Raw genomic sequence first — 24,402 nt, forward strand, 5'->3', positions numbered from 1 at the left:
ACCTGATGTGCCCACATGCGCATAGGTGTGTGTACACAGGACCGTGCAGCCTGCATTTGGAATATACTCCCCGAGGCAAAGCAAGGACCTGTAAGCAGTATGCGTTTCCTGCTAGCCCTGGAGAGTACAGAGCCAGCCCTGTGTGTTATTAATGGATAAAATCTGAACAGCGGCCAACCCCAAGGTGAACCCTATGCATTTAAAACATTTCATCAGACAGCTAAGTTTTCTTTCTTTCTCTCTCTTTTTTTTTTTTTTTTTTTTAGCTGTGGCTATCTCTCCAGCTGCCACTCAATAGATCCCAGCAGAAGAGAGCAATGGCTGGGCTCACTAATGTGCAAATTGATAGTATGAGCTCTCCACCCAAATGTAAACAGCCCTGTGTGGCTTAAGTGTCCATATCACAGGCTGGCTTAGTGCGAGGGGAGGCTGAGAGATTAACCCTAGAGGCATCTGGCACAGGGATATGGGAAATGGCAGGTCATTGCCCAGTCTGCTGAAAGCCTGACCTCCTTTCTAGCAAGTTGGGGTTGCCGTTGCTCAGCCGCTCAGCTGTGTCCGACTCTGCGACCCCATGGACTGCAGCACGCCAGGCTTCCCTGTCCTTCACCATCTCCCGGAGCTTGCTCAAACGCACGTCCTTTGAGTCGGTGATGCCATCCAGCCATCTCGTCCTCTGTTGTCCAGTATTCTAGTCGAATTCTCATGGCTAGAACCAAGACATTTATAGACCATAATGACTTCAGTAGTTAGTTTGTAAGGGTCAAGGAGGAGATGCATATTTATAAAATTAGGGAGAAATAATTTTAAATTGGTATTTATTTTATGATTTGGTTATTTGTTGTCTGCCTAGTATCTGAAATGACTTGAGGTATGTGTTGGCTGGTTTTTGTTTTTTTATTTGCCATTTGCCCCAGATTCATTTTCTGCCCTGCCCCAGTGTTGTGTCCAGACCCTGATGGACTGCATAACCCTGGCTACCAGACCACCAGCTTTCCAGTGGGGCTGGAGCAACGGGGGACCCTGGGAGAAGTCTGGAGGGCAAGAAGAGACGGACATTGTCATATTTTTTCCCTGTTTCCTCCTGCTGTGGGCCACCTCTGTGGTGCTGGCTGGGTCCCTCCAAGAATGCAACTCCCAAAGAGGGACCCATCTCCCAGTCCCAAACCTCACTGCTCTACTAACACTATTTCCTTTCGTTCCCTTAAGGTAATCCTTTCACTAAAAACCCCTGTGCTGTCTGAGTTGGAGTCTACTTTCTGCTATTAAATCAGTGAGTATTTGTAAAGTTCTTGATGCATAATAAGTGCTCTTTATGTGGGTTAAATCAATAAAACTGACCATATACAATCCTAATACTATGTTCAGAGGAGTATAGTACCTTGAGTGTCTGAACTCATTCAAGAGCCTACACCTGACATAAAAGTGTATGTGGAATCAGGTGGTTAACAGTCAGGGGAAAGATAAATCCCCAAAAGTGACCAAAACAAGAATAAGAAGCAAACAAAGAGTTGTACACGAATATCAGTTGTACACAACACACCAATGTTCGGTTTTGAACATTGTTCTCTGGGCCTTAAGGATGCTCCCTTTCTGTGATCATGCAGTGAACATTTAACTCTGCATTTTATACTGATGAAAAATTAGTTTCCGTATTGCAAAGATAGAATCGAGAGCAATATCCCCCCTCCTGATTAAAGAGAACAAGACTCTATGTCTGAGTCTCTATTGCTGCCCTGGAAATAGGTTCATCTGTACCATTTTTCTACGTTCCACTTATGTGCATTGGTATACACTGTTTTTCTCTATCTGACTTAGCACAAGGGGAACGGGAGGGTTGGACAAATTGGGAGATGGATAGACATGTATACACTACTGTGTGTAAAACAGATAGCTAGTGGGAAACAGCTATAACGCCCAGGAGCTCAGCCCAGGGCTCTGTGCCGACCTAGACGGGTGGGACGGGGAAGGGTGGGAGGGAAGTCCAAGAGGGAAGGGGTATAATATGTACACTACAGCTGACTCACATCACTGTACAGCGAAATGAACACAGCATTGCAAAGTAATTATACTCAATAAAAAAATAGAGTCCCTTTCACTTGTAAAAAAATTTTTTTAAAGTAAAGAGAACAAGACCAACATGGTATGTGTATAACAAAACAGAAAGCTTTATTGATAAATCCCAGCTCCTTTCAGATGCAGTATGGAGGAAAAGCAGGAAAGAACAAAGCTTTAAGAAAAATAAGAAGTTACAGGTCTCACCCCTGACCCACTGTTGGTGGAGACCATGGCAGTGGGCTTTCCAGGCAGCTGTATTTCCTCTAGGACCTGGGTCTGCCTTGTTTGTTGGGAGGAGCAGGGAAGAGTGATTCAGCAGTCCAGCAGGTGAAACAGAAAAAGTTTTACAGAGAATGTGTGTCCTACTACCCCAGGCCATAATGAGGCCCTTTTTATAACCGAACACAATTGTTCTTTCTTATCAAACTTGGCCAAGTTGTCAATGTCTCATCTACCCATGCAGAAGAAAATCAGCAATACTTTCCAAATGATATTGCTAAAAGCCAAGACCTTCTTACATCTTCAACATAGGCTGTACACCAGAATTCAAACTTCTACACTATTAGCAAGTTTTGTTGTAAATGTATCTCTAAACAGATTGTCCTGGGGAATGTCTGTGACACATTCTGCGTTGCAAGCCTCCATTTGTTTTTCATGGCACCCCATCCATCAGGACCTGACCTCACCTCAAGATCTCATACATTTTCCCACCTAGAGCTCTACCCAAGTGTAACTTTTTTAGTCTGGAACACTGCCTTGGGAGTTGTAACAGAACAGACTGTGGGTAAAACTCAGTGGCGTGGAGAATAAGGATGCTGGGGGATTTATTTTAAGTCTTGCATAAGAAACTGGAATTAGCAGTTTGTATCCTGTCCTCGCTGAAGTGTTGTCACTAAGGTCGGTGGCAGACACACCTCTTTGATATTCTAATTTAGTTGGTAATTGTTGGTTCCCATAGATTCATGCAAGTGTGACTGTGAGCACGCGCGCGCACACACACACACCCCCATCCCCGCCCCCCCAATCCCATACATCCCATTCATTTGCCAAGACAAACAGTACTTTGACTCTAAACTCTTAAGGAGGAAAAAAAAATATTTTCCTAAGTGCTAGGAAGGGAGCCATTTGTAAAGCAGCCTGTTTTAACAGAGTTAAAATTGAGCTCCTTTTGAGCTCAGGGCAAATAAAAATAAGACATGTTGCTAAGATAGATATGACTTTTTTTGAATGAGGGAAAGATATTTTAATTAGTAATAGTTAAACTCTGAAATAAAATAAACTCATGATTTTAAGAATAAAGAAACAGAATTAATAATGCACAGTAACAAGACCCAAAACGAACTGGTGGAGCCACAGTGGAAAACAGTACAGAGATTCCACGAAAAAAAAAAAAGAAAGAAACACTAAAATAGAGTTAGCATATGATCCTAGATACACTTCTAGATACACATCCAGAGAAAGTTGAAAAGATACATGCTTCCCCAAGTTCATATGCAGCTCCATTTAGAATAATCAAGACATGGAAGCATCCTAAGTGTCCGCCAACAGATGAATGGATAAAGAAGGTGTGGTATCTATGTACCATGGAACATTATTCAGCCCTAAAAAGGAATAAAATAACGTCATTGCAACAACATGGATGGGCCTAGAGATTATCGTACTAAGTGAAGTAAGCCAGAGAAACACAAATATCATATTATATCCCCTATACCTGGAATCCAAAAAATAATGAAATGAACTTATTCACAAAACAGAAATAGACTCACACATATAGGAAAATATATATATTTACCAAAAGGGAAATGAGGGTGAAGGGTAAATTAGGAGCTTGGGATTGAAGAATATATTATATAATATATATTAAAGAATCTATATATAAAGGATATATATATATATATATATATATATATATATATAGACTTTGCTTAACACCAGAAACAAACACAATATTGTAAATCAACTATAGTTCAATTAAAAAAAAGCATCTCAGGATCATTCCAGGCCCATTTTCCTACTCCATAGTTACAACCAATAATGATTGTTTATTTTTATATTTTTGTAAAGAATTATATCCATCTCAGTTGATTTTTTTTTTCCTTTCAGTTATTTTTCACTGTCTTCTGGTCTGCAAGTTTTCTGCTGAGAAATCCTCTGAAAATCTATTGAGGATACCTTGTAGCAAGTCGCTTTTCTCTTACCCCTTTGAAGAGTTTCCTTTGTCTTTGTTTTTGATTACAGTGTCTCCCATGTGGGTCTCTTTGAACTCTTTCTACTTGGATTTCATTGAACTGATTACATTTGTATACATATTCATGCTGTTCATCAAGTTTGGGAAATGTTTGGCCATTATTTATTCAAATAAGCCTGTTTTTCTCTCTCTTCTCTTTCTGGAACTCCAATGATTCATATATTGATCCACTTGATAGAGACCCATAAGTTCCTTAAGCTTATTCACTTTTCTTCATTTTTTTTTCCTTTTCTGCCTCTCAGATTTGATAATTTCAAATTTCTTTACGTTTGATAATTCTTTTTTATCTACTTGTTCGAATCTGCTCTTGAACTTTTCTAGTGAATTTTTCAATTCAGTTACTGTATTTTTCAGCTCCAGAATTTGGCTGTTTTCTTTGCATAATGTCTATCTCTTTGATGATTTTTGTTGTTGTTGTTCATATATTGTTTTCCTGATATTCTTTTGCTCCTTGTCCATATTTAAAATATGTTTTAAAGTGTTTGTCTGCTAAGTCTGCAGGCTGAGCGTTTTCAGGGTCAGTTTCTGGAGATACATTTTGATACTTTGAAAGGGTCGTGTTTTCCTGTTTCTTTCTATGCCTTGTGATCTCTGTTGGTAATTGCATGTTTTTGCACATTTCAAAAACAAAAAACAGCCACTCCTTTCAATCTTATATTCTGGCTCTGAGTAGAAGGCCCTCACTGGTCAGCTCAGGAGGAAAACTTCAAGTCTTAAGGAAGCCTTTGCCAAGTAGGTGTCTTCCCTGGGCTTGTGTGAATTGAATTTTCCCCAAATTCCATGGTTATTTTTAATTATTTTAATTTCCCTAAGAATCTCTCTTTTTTCTTCTTCTTCTTCTTGGAGCTTTAGCTAGTCTATTGAATTCCTCTGTCTACAATCTCTGGCTTCCAGATGTCTCTAATTTTTAATCCCCTTTACAGTTTTCATGTAGCTGTTTCTTTTTGCAGTTTTATGTAACCATGCCAGTTCTTTTTGATATCTTTTTCTACCTTGAGATCTGAGCTTCTTTTGGCCATCTTGGCATCAAATTAGGCAAAACAGAGATCAATCCCTGAAGATTCCTAACAGATTAGAACAAATTCAGTCCACTCTGTTCTCTCTGATTTGAAGAAGGAACTGGATATTAGGGTGCTGTCTCCTCCTCTACAATATCAGGTCAGGGAGAGGAAGGAGCAAGGATGAGCAAAAATGCATGAATTTTTCTACCATTTTAAACATAACTTTTTTTCATTTGGCTTGGTCGCTATAGAACTTTGACTTCTAGAGCTCCTATAATTAGTTTGTTTTTAGTTGTCTAGTTAGTGTTTCCATGGGAGAACAAGGGTCTAGAATTTCCATGCCTGCAATATTGCTGATGTAACTCCAGTTCTATGGATTTTCACAGATGTGTAGATTTGTGTAGTCACCACCACAACCAGGGTGCATAGCAATTGAAATACAGAACAATTCCATCACTCCAGAAACCCCTCGTGCTATCATCCTTCTGTAATCATCCTCTCCATCTCATGCCTAGACCTTGGTGACTACACTGATGTGTATCTTAAACACAAATAGAGCATACCATACCTCAGTTCAGTTCAGTTCAGTTGCTCAGTCATGTCTGACTCTTAGCGACCTCATGGACTGCAGCACGCCATGCTTCTCTGTCCTTCATTGTCTCCCTTATATTGCTTAAACTCATGTCAGTTGGTGATGCCATCCAACCATCTCATCCTCTGTCATCCCCTTCTCCTCCTCCCTTCAATCCTTCCCAGCATCAAGGTCTTTTCCAATGAGTCAGTTATTTGCATCTGGTGACCAAAGTATTGGAGCTTCAGCTTCAGCATCAGTCCTTCCAATGAACATTCAGATCAAAATATCCTGGACACCATTCTAAATCAATCAGTTCAGTTCAGTTCAGTCACTCAGTCGTGTCCGACGCTTTTCGACCCCATGAATCGCAGCACGCCAGGCCTCCCTGTCCATCACAAACTCCTGCAGTTTACTCAAACTCATGCCCATGGAGTCGATGATGCCATCCAGCCATCTCATCCTCTGTCATCCCCTCCTCCTCCTGCCCCCAATCCCTCCCAGCATCAGGGTCTTTTCCAATAAGTCAACTCTTCTCATCAGATGGCCAAAGTATTGGAGTTTCAGCTTCAGCCTCAGTCCTTCCAATGAACACCCAGGACGGATCTCCTTTAGGATGGACTGGTTGGATCTCCTTGCAGTCCAAGGGACTCTCAAGAGTCTTTTCCAACACCACAGTTCAAAAGCATCAATTTTTCAGCGCTCAGCTTTCTTCACAGTCCAACTCTCACATCCATACATGACCACTGGAAAAACCATAGCCTTGACTAGCCGGACCTTTGTTGGCAAAGTAATGTCTCTGCTTTTTAATATGCTATCTAGGTTGGTCATCACTTTCCTTCCAAGGAGTAAGCGTCTTTTAATTTCATGGCTGAGGTCACCATCTGCAGTGATTGTGGAGCCCAGAAAAATAAAGTCTGACACTGTTTCCACTGTCTCCCCATCTATTTCTCATGAGGTGATGGGACCAGATGCCATGATCTTAGTTTTCTGAATGTTGAGCTTTAAGCCAACTTTTTCACTCTCCTCTTTCACTTTCATCAAGAGGCTCTTTAGTTCTTCTTCACTTTCTGCCATAAGGGTGGCTGTCATCTGCATATCTGAGGTTATTGATATCTCTCCCGGCAATCTTGATTCCAGCTTGTGCTTCATCCAGCCCAGCGTTTCTCATGATGTACTCTGCATGTGAGTTAAATAATCAGGGTGACAATGTACAGCTTTGACGTACTCCTTTTCCTATTTGGAACCAGTCTGTTGTTCCCTGTCCAGTTCTAACTGTTGCTTCCTGACCTGCATACAGGTTTCTAAAGAGGCAGGTCAGGTGGTCTGGTATTCCCATCTCTGTCAGAATTTTCCACAGTTTATTGTGATCCACACAGTTGAAGGCTTTGGCGTAGTCAATAAAGCAGACATAGATGTTTTTCTGGAACTGTCTAAATCAATACATGTACACAATTACTTAATAATGCTTTAATAAAAATATAGTTTTACATAATTATATCTTTAACTGACCTCATATACAAGTACAAAATGACCTTTACTGAGTTTTTCAAATAGTACTGCAATAAATATTGGAGAATAAAATGACAACCCAGTCCAGTATTCTTGCCTGGAAAATCCCATGTACAGAGGAGCCTGGGGGGCTATAGTCTGCAAAGAGTCAGACGTGACTGAGTGACTGAGCACCGCAATAAATATATTTACATATATAACTCATTCATCACTCGTGTTGATATTGCTGTAGAATAATTGAAATTTCTGCATCAAATAGTATGTGGATTCATAATTTTAAAGATATTTCCAAGTTATTATCCAAATTTTACCACAACTTTTACTCTTAAAAGAGTAAAGTGACTTTCCTTCTATACATTCATTAACAATGAGTAAAATAAATAGTTTAAAAATTTGACAATCTCATGAGAGAAAACTGCCATGTAATTTTGTTTCCTTTTTCATTTGTCCAAAATGAACGCAGTTGGCCTTTCCCCCTTTATTTAGTCATTTGTTTTTATTTTCCTGAGGATTGCCCCTTGAATATTTTGCTCATTTTTATATTTGATTTTTTGCCTTCTAGTATATTCATGAAATTAGTTTTCCATCTGTCATGTTTTTTTTTTTTTTTTCAGTTTGCTATTTGTATTTTTACCTTACTTGTGGTATTTTGCCATCAAAAATTTCAAAATTTTATGTGCGTAGATTTATTTATCTTTTCCTTTTTGGCTCATATGCAGTGCTTAGGAAGGAACTGTTTTTAAGAATAAGTGCATTTCCTCCCATTAATTTGAAAAGGTAGTTTTATAAATTACTAAATTCCCTTATACAATTAGATCCATTTTTGAACCCTTTTTGTTTGATCTGTATATTCGTTAGTCATATTACCAAATCTCTTTAATTATTGAACCTATATAAAAATATTTTATTATATGCTTAGGTTAACCAAGCCTCCTACTAGTCTCATTTCAGAAAAATCTTACTAATTCTCAAATGTATTTTTATGAGCTTTACAAAAATAACCAGATAAAAATAAATTTAAGTAAAAATGACAACAATAAAAATGCATAATCTTATTGGAAATATGTATAGAGATAGATATTGAAAAATACAGATATATATATGATAGATGTAGATTTAGATATATATTACTAAGAAAAATTTACACCTCTTTTAAGGACAACAAAAGAAGACATGAATAAATGAGAAGAAGTAGTTTGTCCTTGACTAGGAGGGAAATATTGTAAATTTGTCAAATTTTCCTAAACTACTAAATAATTACTATTTAAACCCAATCAAAATACCAACAGGAGTTTTCTTTTCAGTTTAACTAAATGTTACTGAAATTCATTTTTCAAAACTGTTTTCCTATTATTAATTGTTTCCTTGGCAACACAAATAACTGTCTGAAGCTTTTGAGTTAAGGACCTAATTGACTTTGTAAATAAGGTCTTTTTTGTGTTCCAGTGTTTGGTGGCATGTTTTTGTTTTTCCAGCTACATAGGAACATAGACATTGCATCTTTATCTGTAATGTAAATACACATATTATATGCTGACCAGCTGCTAAGAAAATAGAATCTTTTTTTTTTTTTTTTTTTCTTAATAGCTATATCTTTTTTTCTGATCTAGAGCCCCAGGACATGTTTTAAGTCCAAATGCCACATATCACCGTGCAATGAAATGCCACTGTACCTTTTTTTACTTAAACTGTAAACTTCTCAAAAGCAAGAAACTTAGCTTTTATTCTATCCACATTCCCATATAAAAGGGCTCAAGGAACATTTATATGGTGATCTGAGTGCAAAGCTTATGTATGTTTCTAAAAAATACTTACCTTCTCCTCTGTCTCTTTTCACTTCTTCATTTGATTTTTGTTCGTCTTAATCAGAGAAAGTATGGTTATAATTCTAATATGTGTCTTTAGGAGAGAATTTGTGAAAACAACAGTTTTTCAGTGACTCGGAGGAATTGCATCGGTGCCCCATGATGGTGAACGGACATCTGTGGAGGGCACTGAGCGATGCGTTCTCTGCTGTGGACATGTCTCTTTGAACCCTGGGGCTGCTCCACTAAAATCCCAGATCTTCTTGTTTACTGAGGTTCGCATCTGCTTGTGCAGGCTGAGGGACCCTTTTACTTGTGACTCATATGGGGGAACCAAGATTTCCCACTTGAGCCTCCCTAAGTGCCAAATAGTCTTTGTAACCTACATGCAGTGGGCGGGTGGGAAAGTACGCTAAATGGTGAAGGATGGGGGTCTTTCACCCCATCAGGCTGCCGAAACATCTTGTAAGCAGATCTCAGAGGATTCACGATGAGAAAGTCATGCTACACTGGAGCAATTATTGAAAATAAAGCAGGAAAGGGGGAAGTGGTATTTAGCTTTTGAATGTGCTATTTTCTCACAATTTTTTTTTTCCTCTAGAGATTACATGGATTATGATCAGCAAATCATGGATATAAATACCTGTGTACACTGTTTTATGGCTACCCCCAAGCTGAGACATTATGTCTGTCTTATGCACATGCGCACACACACACAAACACACAAATCCATGATTTTACTAAACTAATTATTTTTACTAAAATTCCTTCTAGTTCCTGAAGTCTAAGGCATTAACTCTTGGAATGATCAAAGGACAAAATGTTTACATTTTTAAATGTCATACTTAGCTGCTAATCATTTCTCTTCAGTTGGAGAGATCTGGTTAAAATTGACCCTGATCAAGAAGTTGCAAATAATTATTACCTTCTCCCTCAAAACATCAGGAGTAAAGAAAATAGTTGTTTCAGCAAACATGTATTGTAGATGCACTATGAGCAAACAACAGGCACCTACCAGTGATAAATCAGGGAAGGGTCAACGGTGGGCCAGTCACAGACAACAAATGACTTGTTAAGCTGTAATGTAGGTATTAATATTTTAATGACTTAAAATTTTAGTGAAACATTTACTACAAATCCTAAAACCAATGTTTTGAATACCTAAAGCAAGACTTATAAACCATAACCGAAGATAGGGGTAAATTTGTCTGCATTAAAACTAAGAACGTCTCTTCACCAGATCAAAGATTATGAACACGTTTGTCTACACTTTGAGAAATGGCTTAATATATGGCCAAAATTAAGGCAAAGAATTGAAGAAAAAGCAAAAAATATAATTTTTAAATATAAAATATAATTTCATGCTTTTTTTCAGAGATGTTTTTACTTTTGGAGTGGTTATAAATTTAAAATTATAAAATAATTCCACTCTCTTTTTACTCTTAAGTTATATTCCACCCTCTCTAGTGCAATGTTTGGCACAGGGACGCTACAGAATAAATCAATAAATGTTGAGAGGAACAAAACTAGAAAAAAAAAAAAGAAAGAAATACTATTACTCAATTCTTATTATTAAAACATTTAGACATTATTTATATTTTTCCATGGAAGAGTTATGAACTATGAGGAGAACCATCTTGTTTTCCTGTCAAAAGAGTCAAAATGTGAACACTAGCTATTTTAATGAATGTGTATCAATTTCGCTCCATGAAGTAAAATATTCTCAGTATCTGTACTTGGCATTTCCCATCCTATTCAAAGCTCTTTCTTCTTTTTAAGTGTTTGACTTCTCCCCAAGGCAGATGTTATTTCTGAATATTTCTTCATGTGGATCCACCAGAGACTGTTGGGCATTATATATTTATGGAAAAGAAATTTCCACTGGGGAGCTTGGTGCCCGTGACACCAGATGCCAAATGGCGTTTTACTCCCCATCCTATTGCTTATTGCTCTCAGGTGGGTGTTTTGAATGTCATGTGACTTTGCTGCCCTCCTGTGGCTGCTCCTTGGGGTGTCCAGATCTTAGTAATGCCTGCAGGTTCCAGGGACCCTTTCACTAGGTCACCCCTACATTCCACTTGCTGTTCTTGGTCTCACATGGGTGACTTACCTCCCATCTGCATGGACTGAATGAACAAATGTTCTACCACGGTGTTCTGCACATTTTTTCCCTCCAATTTCACCCAAGAGTTCAGAAGAAATAGGACAATAACACATTGGTCTTCCAGTAAATGATTTATTTTTCCTTTTGACTTTCCTGTTTTCATGCTCTGCAGGATAAGAGTGATCTGATATTCTACTGCAGGGATCAGCAAACTCACTGATAAAGGACAAGGTACTAAAGACTTAGAATATTTCTTTAAGCAGTGAAGTCTCTGTCTTGACTGACTACTCAACCCTGCCATTGTAGCAGGAAAACAGCCACAGACAACATAAATGAATGTAGATGTGTTCCAATAAAACTTTATTCCATAAACTTGATTGACAAGAGGAGGTGAGGAAGGATGGTCTTTGGGTACACCCCACAAACAGCTGTTTGCCAACTCCTGTTCTTTAGTTATTTCCTATTATATCAATGCTGAACTAATATATTGATAAATTAAGTGATAAATAACACATTTAAATGAATTAATAAATGGCTCTTTAAATACAAATATGTATTTCTAAATATTCCATCCATAATTGAATTTATACAAATATACACACTGGTTTGCCCAAGCTGTATACTACATTGTTACATTTTTTAATTGCTGTATGGCTTCTTCAGGTGACTTCTGCAAATAGCTAGCAAGAAATCCATTACAATTAATCTATATACACCACTGTTTAGGAAAATGCTTCTCCACAGAGAAGGATGTCTATACTTAACAAGGAGTTCGATATAGTTCCTTTTTTCCCTTTAAATTGTTAATTACTCACATTCATTTAGCTGCTGGGTCCTGCTGAATTGTTTTCTAAGTATCTTTCCAATCTGTCACAATCTTTAGTTCAGACTTCTAGATAAGTTCCATATTATTGAAAATATCTCAGGTGTATTTTTCTGTTCTGCCTTTAGCCTTGCATTCTATGTTGTTGTCTAGCCGCTAAGTTGTGTCCAACTCTTTACGTGGACTGCGAGCCCATCAGGCTCCTCTGGACTCTAGCTTCCCAGAGAAAAATAGGAGGAGTAGTCTGCCATTTGCATCTCCAGGGATCTTCCCAACACAGGGATCGAACCTGTGTCTCCGACATTGACAGATGGATTCTTTACCACTGAGCCACCCGGGAAGCCCTTACATTCTGTACCATCATGTAGATGAGTACCCAAATTACCTTCTTATAATGCAGATCTGACTTCATCTCTCTGATCCAGTGACTTCTTGGGGGTCAATCCAAATTGTTTAGAATGTCACAAATCTTTCCTTTTTTTTTTTTTTTCTTGCAAGAGTTACCTCTTGACAAGCCTCTTTCCATGGTTCTTAGCTCTAAACATATCAGGTTTATCATAGTTGCCAATTTCATCACACTTTTTCATTAAGCTTTTTTTAACACCACTTTTCCTGGACAGCTTGATTTTCTTTGCTCCACTTTCCAATCAACTCATTTTTCTCTCCATCCATTCCTTTGTTCCACCCGTCGTCATTTTATCAGTATTCATGGAGCACGCATTTAGTGACAGCATTCTCGGTACCACAGGCACAAAGTCTTTCCTGACCTGCTTGCTTGCACACCAATGATCCTGTTGCCCCAGTGCCCTGTGTACATACTTCTATTAGTGCTTATTATGCTCTGCGCTAATTATTATTTCTGTTTCATTTGTTAGACCATAAACTCCTGAAAGGCATAAGTACTGCCTTAGTAATCTTCCCATTTCTAGCACGGTGCATTTTTACACAGTCAGCAACCAATAAGGATTGAACAAACATGTGAACAAATGAATGAGTGAGCGAATAGACTAATGAATGGCTTCCACACTGACTGATGAACAGAAAGCGTTATACTCCGTTTAACGTTACCCAAATAACAAGATATGTTGCTGACATGAGCTGAAAAGAGGTAAAAAAAAAAAAAAAAAAGTGACTGCTCCTCAGACCCTACTTCAATGAACTGAGATACCACAGAATCTATATTTTCAACTAGTGAAGTATTAGAAAAAAAAAATTATAATAATCGATGCTTTCAACCTCAATTAAGTAACAGCTCCCCCTACTGATAGTGGGGCAAGTAGGGAACCTCAAAATCACCATTATGCTGCATCTCTGTGAGCCAAGTTGGCAAGATCTGAAAGCAAGGCGATCCAAGGATCAGGCAGCCTGCTAGACTTCACATGCCCAAGTGAGAGGTCAGGGGCAGGGCACTGGCTACGCTAACAAAGCAGTCCCGTCCTCACCCAAGGACAAAGGGAGCTGTAATTTTATAGCAGAGAGCATTTGCAGTTTCCCTCTTCCAACAAGTCTTTAAAAATGCTGATCTGAAAGACTGAAGCAACCCACTTGAGACTCATTTTCAGATGGCAAAAGTTCTGAAACCCAGACTGCAAAATCTCAGGAAGCAGCTGGGTTCCTAATTAAAACAAATCGTTAATAGATTTAGCAGTCCAAATTTATGCACTTCAATTAAAAATGCTATTGCAGTTGGTGTATCTGAGCAAGAGTATATGCGTGTGTCTGTGAATGCATGTGCAAACAAATACGCCTACACACTGGGCTCGGGGTATTCCAGAGTTTAAGAGGCAGTTATAAAGCCTGGGTCAACATTAAGATACAAAGGTTAATTGAATCAATTCTTAATTGTTTTGGTAACTTCCTTGAGTCTCCATACATGTTTCAAAAATAGTTGTGTATGGACAAATAGAACTTTCCTACCACAATTCTTTCAAGAAGACATTTTTTAACGGTTTTGTAAATATTTTTGAGAAGGTATTATTTCCAGTTTAAATAAGAAGACTCTTTGAGGTGCACAGTGTTTTTCTGAAGTTAATCCAGCAAGTCAGTGGAAAACACCTTAACCCTAGTGATCAGTTATTTATGCGCATCAGCAGGATACTGTGCTTCTGGGTGAACAAGCCTAATTTTGTCAATAAAATGGGCATCCTTCTCTTGGCCATGGGTTATCAGAAAATATACCAAGCCATGATTTATGATGCCCATAAGCAGAGCAATTAACGCCCTCCTCACCTGGAAGAGGAGTCACTTTGTCTTCTTTCCATTTAGCAATTGCTTCTCTTACATACCTGGGTGCTCTTGGGGCACCAAGTGCTCGGGATAGGAGGGGAGTCCTGAGAACCAGCTTATGGAAAAACGGACCCCCAGTCCTGCTTTAGCAGTCACTTCACTGCCTTTATCACAACAAAGGTGCTCTGCATTACATTTGCACCACTATAGTCTATTTGTCCTAAGCTAAAATATGTGTTTTTAGACGGCAAGATGATAGGAAATTTATTAGACCATCTGGAGTAGAGGAAAGACAGTTTTGAATTAGGAAGAGGGCAATATTAATTCTGAATTGAAGTATGTCCGTGGAGTTGTGGACAGGTTAGTTCAACTCTCTGGAAACCAGTTTGTGCACATTTTAAATTCCCCAAACTTATAAGTTTGAAAGTTTACAAATTAAAAATCTCATTGGTTGTTGGGAGATTCCAAGATAACTTTATAAAACCCATGATTAAAACACTGGCGTCCTATATGATCCATGGTAGGAGCATGATAATAGACGCTTCAAAATGTCAATAAATGGATTTTGGAACGGTTCTTAATTGATATTTTTCCTTCTTTTTGCTCCTGAGTCCCATCCTCTATTAACCATCATTCTCTGATTACCTTTCTGTTCTTTTCTGCTTCAGATTCCACACTAACATTGGTTAAAAATGTAAATTGTACCCTATACAAGGAGTCCATGAACAAGGCTTCCACGTAGGTAAAAACCTCCTGGAGTTGCATGCAAAACTGTGTGTGATTATGTGCCCATATGTGCTGGGGATCCTGAGCATGCCTCTCCTTCTCAAAATGTTCTATGCCCCAAAATAAAGGTTATGAACTGCTAATCTGTAGGACTTGTATTTGACATCCCAGGGGAAAAAAAAATGTTTTTTCAAAAAAAAGAAAAAAGCCTGGTTAAATGGTACCATGGTAAGATGCTCACAACTGCATAAAAAGAATCATAATGTGATCTCAATGTAGACCATAATAAGTTATAGCTGATGACTGTAATCTCTAGAGCAAACACTAAAAAGAGAGGAATAGCTAAAATGTCAACACACAAGATAAATGGAATATTAAAAAATCCGTCACCCACCCACAGAAGGCAGGAAAAATATCAGAGGGACCAAGACAAAAAGGGATACAAAAAAAAAGACAAAGAAGGGTGCTTATAAAATCATATACATTATTACATTAAATGAAAAGGGATTAATTATTCCAATTAAAAGCAGAGATTGTCAGACTGGATTTTAAAAAAAGAAAGATCCATGCTGTTTACAAGAAACATAATTTAAACACATACAGATTGAAAATAAAAGAGTGCAGGTAAAAGATGTACCATTCAGTCCACAAGCACAAGAAAGCTAATATAGCTACATCAACATCAGACAGAGTAGACTTAAAAATAGAAAGTGACGCTAGAGATAAAGAGAAGTATTTCATAGACTCAATTCATCAAGAAAAACTAATGATCCTAAAGGAATATTTTGACATGAAAATGAGAAAAATGTATGAATGTGTGGTATGCGGATGTATAGAAATGGTGTTCTTGTTTGAAATATTTTTTTTAACACAATGCCCTTTTTTGTTCCATATCATTTCCTTCCATACTTCTTGTTCTTCTGCATCCATTCTTTGCCTTTCAAACTTGTGGGATTTGCTTTCTTTTCTTTCCTGAGTATAACCAGTTGTCAATCTGAAAGACAATAGATGTGCAGAGAAAGCCTTCAGGTTAGGCAGAACTTATCTGCTGCAGTTTCACAGGCCTATACCCTGGATTCTATAGGTGGCTGATTTCAAAACAATGCCAGTGGTCCCACTGAATCCCAGTGGTTAACTCACTCAGCTGCTCTGACCACAGGCTTGAGACTCCATGCAGAGGGCCAGTCTGTGGGCCAAACCTATACGTAGGGGTCTCCTCATGGCAAGATAATGGTACAAGTAAAGTGAGACTTTAGCTAGATTAAAGCCATCACACAGGAAAAACTACAATAAATCACTTTAGAATCATTTTAAAATCTATTTTAGAATAGATGCATAAGGGATCTTTCCAACTAGCTTTAATACACATGCTCAGTTTTATTTCAGAATCCCAAAATACTGAGCCATGTTCCTGAAAATATTAATTAACAAAAGATATAAGTGAGTGAAGTCGCTCAGTCGTGTCTGACTCTTTGTGACCCCATGGACTGTAGTCTACCAGGCTTCTCCATCCATGGGATTTTCCAGGCAAGGGTACTGGAGTGGGTTGCCATTTCTTTCTCCAAACTGAGCCACAAGGGAAGCCCAACAAAAGATATAGCAGTAATAATAACAGATTTTGGGGGCAGGTGAATTAATTTGTTATATGGCCTTGAATTTTAATATTAATTTAAGTTTTCACTAAGGATATTATAACCTTCACTGTTGGCTCAGACAGTAAAGAATCTACCTGCAATGTGGGAGATCTGGGTTCAATCTTTTCTGGGTTGGGAAGATCCTCTGGAAGAGGGCATGGCAACCCACTCCAGTATTCTTGCCTGAAGAATCCCATGGACAGAGGAGCCCGGTGGGCTATAGTCCATGGGGTCGCAAAGAATCAGACAACTGAGCAACACATCACAGCACCGCACAGCATAAGGCTACTACACAACATTTTTACAGGAGTTTCTATTTATAATGTATTCCTGGGTTATTAATAAATGAATCTCCATGCTGACTCTAAAAAGAGTGTCAGGATTATGCATTTCTCCAAATGGAGAGCAAAGGAAACCTTAGAGACTTTAATGGGTCCAGGTTAGAATTTAGACTTTCTGACTGCCCACTCTGTTTTCAGGATGGATCTGTCAGCATTCACCAACTTCTGCCCATAAATGTGTGGAACCATCTTACTAGGTACAGAGTCTGGGTGTTGAAATGAGCTCATTGAGGAATTTGACATCAAATGCCCTTCAGTTCATGCACAGGGCAGCCATGGCATCATCTTTTGTTTCCAAAAGGGAAAAAAAATGGCTCTGTGTGTGTGTGATTATTAATACTTGGGGAGAGTATGCTGGGCAGAGACAAATATTCTGATGCATAGTATACTTTTTTATATATCTCAATAAAATGGAAGAAAACATGATCTAGTGGAATTGTGACCTGGATTTAGGGCTGGGTTCAAATTCCAAATAAATTACTTAAAAGCTGTGTGACCTCAAACAATCCATGGAACCTCTTTGAACATCCATTTCTTTAGATGTAAAATAGAGATTTTAAAAGATATCCCTATTTTGGTCATCATGCTCTGTGGATAAGAGATAGTAAATGTAAAGTGCTTGGTCCTTCACAGTTTATATGCTCAACCAATAGAATCACTCAGCATCATTCACCACGCAAGAGACGGTGGACCAGTTGCTGAGCAAAGAAGATGACTGACCCTCCTTGCAAAGCCAGGAGACGTAAGGTATGTTTAACTCACTGCTCCTGTGGAATGTCAGGAGCCTCTGCTTGAAATAAACAAATTCAATGATCTTGTGAGATAGTGGTCCAGGGCAATTCACCTGATAACGGAGAGATATGTAGGGAACACATTAGAACCGTTTGCATATCCAGGGACACAGTTAGTGAGAGATGAAGAATACACAACAAACTCCACAGGTTTCATCAGTATATCACTTCTGAGAGCAAACCACAAAGCCAGCCTGAAAACGCAGGGTGGGGATGGGCAGGGGGAGAGCGCTGGGCATCTACGGCTGACTCTGGAGGTCACGTGGCCCTGACACATAACTTTTACTGAGTTGACTATATCTCACTTCCTGTAAGTGCCTGTCTCTCATGCTCACTTTCAAGGACTTGGCCAATCTCCTTTTGTAAATAGAACAATGCTTTATATTTCTCTATTACTCTGGAGTGACTCTATCAATAATGCAGGAAACGCATCTGTCCAGCACAATGAGATTATTTTTCTGATTTCGGTTGACAGTTATGGTAATAGTTTGGCAAACAATCTACTCCACCATCAATGGCCGCAGATTACAGCTGTTTTTAAAAACCTCAGCCCCTTCTGGAAACTTGGAAGATGGATTGCACGTTGAGAGGGAGACAGAAAGACATGCCATGAGCCTTTAGGGCAGGGAAAAGTCTTAACTCTTTCTGTACATATGAAGCTGAAGAAATATTAGGGAAAGCACAATACAATGTGCTATCTATGGATGCACTGTGATCAGAGCAAGGTAAGAAAAGATGCTGTGAGATAGTGTCAGGATCGTCGAACATTGCCATAGGCACCACAGAGCAGTAGGAAGAGCTTGAAATAGTTCAAGGACCTGCTTTTTCTGTTGATAACTTCCCCAAGTCATCCAGGAGTTACTGCAAATATTTACAGGGGAGAGAGGGCTGTCCTGGTGGCTCAGACAATAAAAAATCTGCCTGTAACCCAAGAGACCCTGGAGGAGGGAATGGCTACCCACTCCAGTATTTTTGCCTGGAAAATTCCAGAGGAGATTCTCATGGACAGAGGAGCCAGGGGGGCTACAGTCCATGAGTCAGACACAACTGAATGACTAAACACCAACAGAGAAGAAAATAGAGAAAGAATATTATCTTCTCTGCCATATTGGCCTTGAGGAATAGAACCACCAGCTAGTCAATAATGACCTGTGCCTAGGATTTCTATTTTTGTTAAAACACACACTCATCCGCATCATGGTTTAATTCAGCAGAGGTGATGAAGAGAAGTTGATTTTCTTTAATTCGAACTTCTAAACCTCAAAAAAAAAAAAAAAAAAAGTGTTTTCCTAAAAGTTCATAACAGCTCTGAAATTGACTTTATTTTCTATACAAATTTCCCCCTTTTGGGGTTTTTCTTTCCTTAAGCATTTCATAAGCGGAGTGCTGATCTTGCTGTTGGCCTGTAACCCTGGCATTTGTCCAGTGATTGCTATTTAGGGGACAGAGGACAAAATTTTGGCCTCATAGGTCTCCCAAGGTGCGAGATTTCTTGCCCTCTGAGTTCCAAGGTGAAACTGTTAGGAAGAGTCATTGCTAAAAGAAGGCAATTGTACTCAGATCCAGGTGAGTTCATTTTTCTTGTGAACTTTTCACCTAGGCCCCAATTAGTATCCTATTAACCTCCTTAAATATGGAATTACTAGGATCTTAGAATACTACAAAATGGACTATTAGCGAGCCCATTTCCTGGCTCCGTCAGATGAAAATGCCAAAGTAGGTCATACGACAGAATTACCTTGATTAATTTCAGCTCTCTCCCATGGGGCATGATGTCATGCAAGTTTAAGGAGATTTAAATTTGATACATCATTTCAATGACTGATTAACCATGAGGGTTTTTGTTTTAAACATTTTCAATTCCAGGTTTTTATGGATGTTCCTTTTTAATATGACAAACACTTGAAACATTCTAAATTGATCAATTATACAAACGGTGACATCCCTTGAATGTAATTTTTAACATGCTTGTTCTCTGAGGCCTAATATGAAAAAAGGTTTATTTTTCCCAGTATCTACTAGGTTAGATCAGAAGCTCTCAGCATCATATCCCATTTCTATCCATAGATGCAGGCAGGTTTTTAAACATACTATGAAGAGACCACTTCTACTCCAGAGCCCACTCTAGAATGGCATTTGTAAAAATAAATGGCTTTGCTAAGGCTAAAAAAAGCAACAAACTTCCCAATCTTTATCATGCATTCCTAAAGGCCTGCTTTAAGAAAGTACTTAAAAAGAAATATTGTATGTTTTAACATCTCATATATTGGTGCAATTTCTTTACAATAAGCAGGTTTAATTTGTTTCCATGAATGCATAAAGCAGCTTTAGAGACATATTAGTAATTTCAAGTATTGCAGCACAATATGTCGAAAACTGAATTTTGTTGTCAGAAGTAGACTTATTTAGTTGACATTTGTTTCTTAAAATGTAAACTACAACTAGCTCCTTTTAAGGCTACTTGTTTTCTGTTTAATTATCTCACTTGGAAATAAGAAAACCTTTGGATGTGACGGTTATGCTATAAAATCAGGTTGGTATCTCTCCCGTGCTTATAACGTGAGCACCATGCTGCTTGCCTAAACACTAGCCCAGTATCAACACTCTCCAGCCCTTTTTGGACAAAAATGCAACTTGGATTCTTCAACTGTTAAATTTTTAAGTTATATCACTTTTTAATATTCAGGCATTCCTCCCTAGGAGTTTGCCTGGTAGCCCAACTGGTAAAGATTGCCTGCAATGCAGGAGATCCTGGTTCAGTTCCTGGGTGGAGAAGATCCCCTGGAGAAGGGATAGGCTACCCGCTTCAGTATTCTTGGGCTTCCTCAGTGGTTCAGATGGTAAAGAATCTGTCTGCTGCGCGGGAGACCTGGGTTCAATCCCTGGACTGGGAAGATCCCCTGAAGGATCTTCTCCAGTGTTCTTGCCTGGAGAATCCGCATGGACAGAGGAACCTGGTGGGCTATAGTCCATGGGGTTGCAAAGAGTCAGACACGACTGAGCGACTAGGCATAGCACATTCCTTCCTATAGTAACTTGGGACGTGTATTTGTTTTTGCATTATCTCTAGGAAGTAATGATGGAACAGTCCATGGTGCTGTGAGGCATCTCTAAACTTCCAAAGATCCACTTTTCTGACTCAGGGCTTCGTGGACACCCACAGGGCATCTACTGGGTTGTGACGCTGCCTATAGCAACTACCCGCTGGGGGATCCTGCTATTTCTCTCCCTTTCATTCCTGAACTGTCCATGGTCACTAAGAAAGCTGTGCTAAACTGCTACCTTTTAGAAATTCTTATCAGTAAATGAATAGCTTATCACCACCAAAGAGATTGAAAGCTGAAGACAGATATTTATGCTATGGAGCCCAACATAACATTCAGGAAGCAGAGAGCTTCAGAATCATACTTTCTTCCTCTGAGATTCAACTTCTGCCCGAGCTTCTCCAACTGAGGAATTCAGCTTTATTGGATTCTGGTGTCAAAGTGGACTCACTGGTCACCAGAGAAATTCTGCCATTATATTCTAACAGCAGGTCTCCCCAATCCTGGCTCTATCAGTTGACTTAACACATTAAATAGAAATCCAGGATATTATTCTGTGATGAGAATAAACAATATGGTTCAGGGATATATTGAGGAAAATATCATAAAGACTTTGGTCTTTTCTTTCTCCATATAGACCTGTATACAAGTCCCTTTATTTTTTTTCTGTATGTTCTCAACATCTTCATCTGCTCCTGCATTTCCAAGTAGTATCTCTAAGATGGGTATATTCCTCAATACTGCCTGTCTAAAAGTTCATTATTTACTAGTTAACTGAAATTCACCAACCTATATGGCTTTCAACCCATAAAACCCTTGTACAAATAAGGCACCCCTCTGGGACTCAGTCTGTTCTATTGGGTGATTATTACACACACACTGGTATTTCATGGATGATACCTTTAAGGAATATTACCTTCATGAACAAACGAAGTGGACGCATCTACAGCATGAATGAAGCTCCTTTAGCTGTGACTGTTGAGGAACAGTGCAGTTTGTATGCAAAGTCCCCTCAGGACAAAAGAACTCTTTGTAACTTTTTTGTTTCTATTAATAACTCGCTTCTGCATATCCTTAGCCCAACCCCCATCTCAGTTCAGTTCTTCATGAGGTCTTTCCTGGATTGTCCTAATAGCTAGTTCATTGACATCCCTGTTCTCCAAGTTTTCACCCATCCCCATTTCTACCACCCTGCTGCCCCAAGGATGTGCCTAAGACACCCGTCTGCCTGTTACGTCTTGTGCATGGCTCACAAATCCCCTTATGAGCCCAAGATCAGCTCCCTCAACCCACTGCACTGTACCAAGTCCCATATGGTTTCCAGGAAGCACCTCCCACCCCAGCTCAGCCTATTCTTTCTGCCTAGATAATGATCCTTCAAAATTTCACTTAAGCGTCATATCTTCATAGAAAAGTTTACCCTAGAAGATTCAATGTTTCTTTCCCTTTGACCCTCCCAACCCCTTACTCTGTACAAAGTCTGACCTGACACTACACTCAATTGCAATTTTGGGATATTTGAATGACTTTCATTTCTTACTAGTCAGTGAACCCAAGTGTAACGTCTACAATGCAGCCTGTGAGTTAGCGGATTAATTGCCACCTGGTAGATGTGAAATGAATGGTTGCTGAATCAACAATTCTGAGCAAAGAATGTCCCATATTCCCTATTGACCAGGCCCGGAGATGGTGACAGTCTACATGCTCCACACTGAACGCTGTCAACTAGCCCTCTCTTTCTCACCATCACCATTTCTTACTTGTTTTCAGTGAATATGACACCACTGAAAAAATCTAACTCTTCTGAGTCTAGTGGGAAATCTTAGATTGTTTTACTCAGCTGCCTCTTGACACTTGTCCATGCATATATTCCTGAGATACTCTAAGCCCCTCCCTTGCAGAGTATCCAAACTCACTTCTCACAGGTTAGGGCTGCCTCGCCTTACTAGAATGTTAAGAGAGATGAATTTTCGGAAATGAGGCTAGCCAGTGAACTGTGATGCCAGAGTAATCCCATTACTTTTGGAGGTGTCGAGTCTGTTATAATCACCCAAGTGTAGCAATGCTGTAACTTTAAAGGGGAAAGGATATGGTGTTTGTTGGTGATTGTTTTCTTCAAGACAGAACTCCCAATCTTGGGAAGCAGGTGATTTAACAGAGGCAAAGCCTTTAGGGAACTCATTAAGATCATTCCAACAATATGAAAGTGTTTATTAAAATGGGTCAAAGAAGTTGGTACTGGTTGCCTCCTGCCTGGAATAAGGTTAAAATAAGTGTGAATCTCTGTTTCTAGGCAAATGAATCCACCACTCCTAACCCCCGTTTTGATCCTTTCTATTTTAGCTGGAGGAGGAAATGGCAACCCACTCCAGTATTCTTGCCTGGAAAATTCCATGGACAGAAGAGCCTGGCAGGCTATTGTCCATGGGGTCACAAAGAGTCAGACACATTAGCTCTGATCTGATGACGTTCATTCTTTTATAGACAGGATTTTTAGGGAAGAGTGAAGGAGAAATTTTGCAAAAGTGGGAAAGTAACCCAATGAAAGAACTTTTCAGAGAAGAGGTGTGAAAACCCTTACATGGTATATATGTTTCACTCAAATCCTTAGATGTGGATTAAATAGATAGAGTAATATTGATTTTCTTGCAATGTTTATGCTCTAAAGAAGTTGTTCGCAAAGCAAACCTTTTGGTCCACTGGGCTATAAATGTCCTCTGGAAGGCACAAGAACTTATCCCCAAATTTGAAGATTTCTTCTGCACTGTTTATGCACAAATGACAAGAAATTCCACTGGATGTTGATAGCTATTAAATGAGTTATGAAGAGTTACTAACATGTGATATTGATAAACTAAAATTAGCATGCTGTGGGAGTTTACTCTAGACCTTAATCCAGTATGGTGCCAGGAAGTCTGGCTGCTACACACAGCTTAGCAGTGCTGTGACGCTCCTACAGTCAGGTCCACAAGCAGATGGTTGGGATTCTCAGAGTTTCCAGGAAGTCAGCTTTGTTATCAGTGCATCACTACTGTCTTATTGAGTTGTCCTTGGTTTTTAATTGCTACTAAGTTTGTATTAATATTTTACTTCTGTTCATTGTTAGGGTCTTGTGTAATTGCTTTGCTTTGCTATTTTGATCACCATTAGCAGGCACTGTTTGCCCAAGTGTCTCCAGGACCTTTCACTGACTTGATGCAGAATTCAAGCTCACAGGTATGGCATGAAGGCACAAACTATCAGTTACTGACACTCACTAGTGTCTGGAAACTTTCTAAGCACTTTAAATATTTGATTTTTCAATACAACCTAAAGTCTAGGCAAACTTAGTTTTTGCTTCTCAGACCCTTCTAATATCTTTAGATCAATTCTCTGTTTAAAAGCATTCTACCACTTGAAATGATTTCCTTTTTATCTCTCAGCATTTATTTTGAAAATGTCAAATATAAGTGAATGAAGTAGCAAAGTAAATGTATGTAAGACTCACCTGGATGAAACAATTGTGAATGTTTTGCCAC

The sequence above is a fragment of the Cervus elaphus genome, chromosome 13 (assembly GCF_910594005.1).
Source record: "Cervus elaphus chromosome 13, mCerEla1.1, whole genome shotgun sequence".
NCBI lineage: Eukaryota > Metazoa > Chordata > Mammalia > Artiodactyla > Cervidae > Cervus > Cervus elaphus.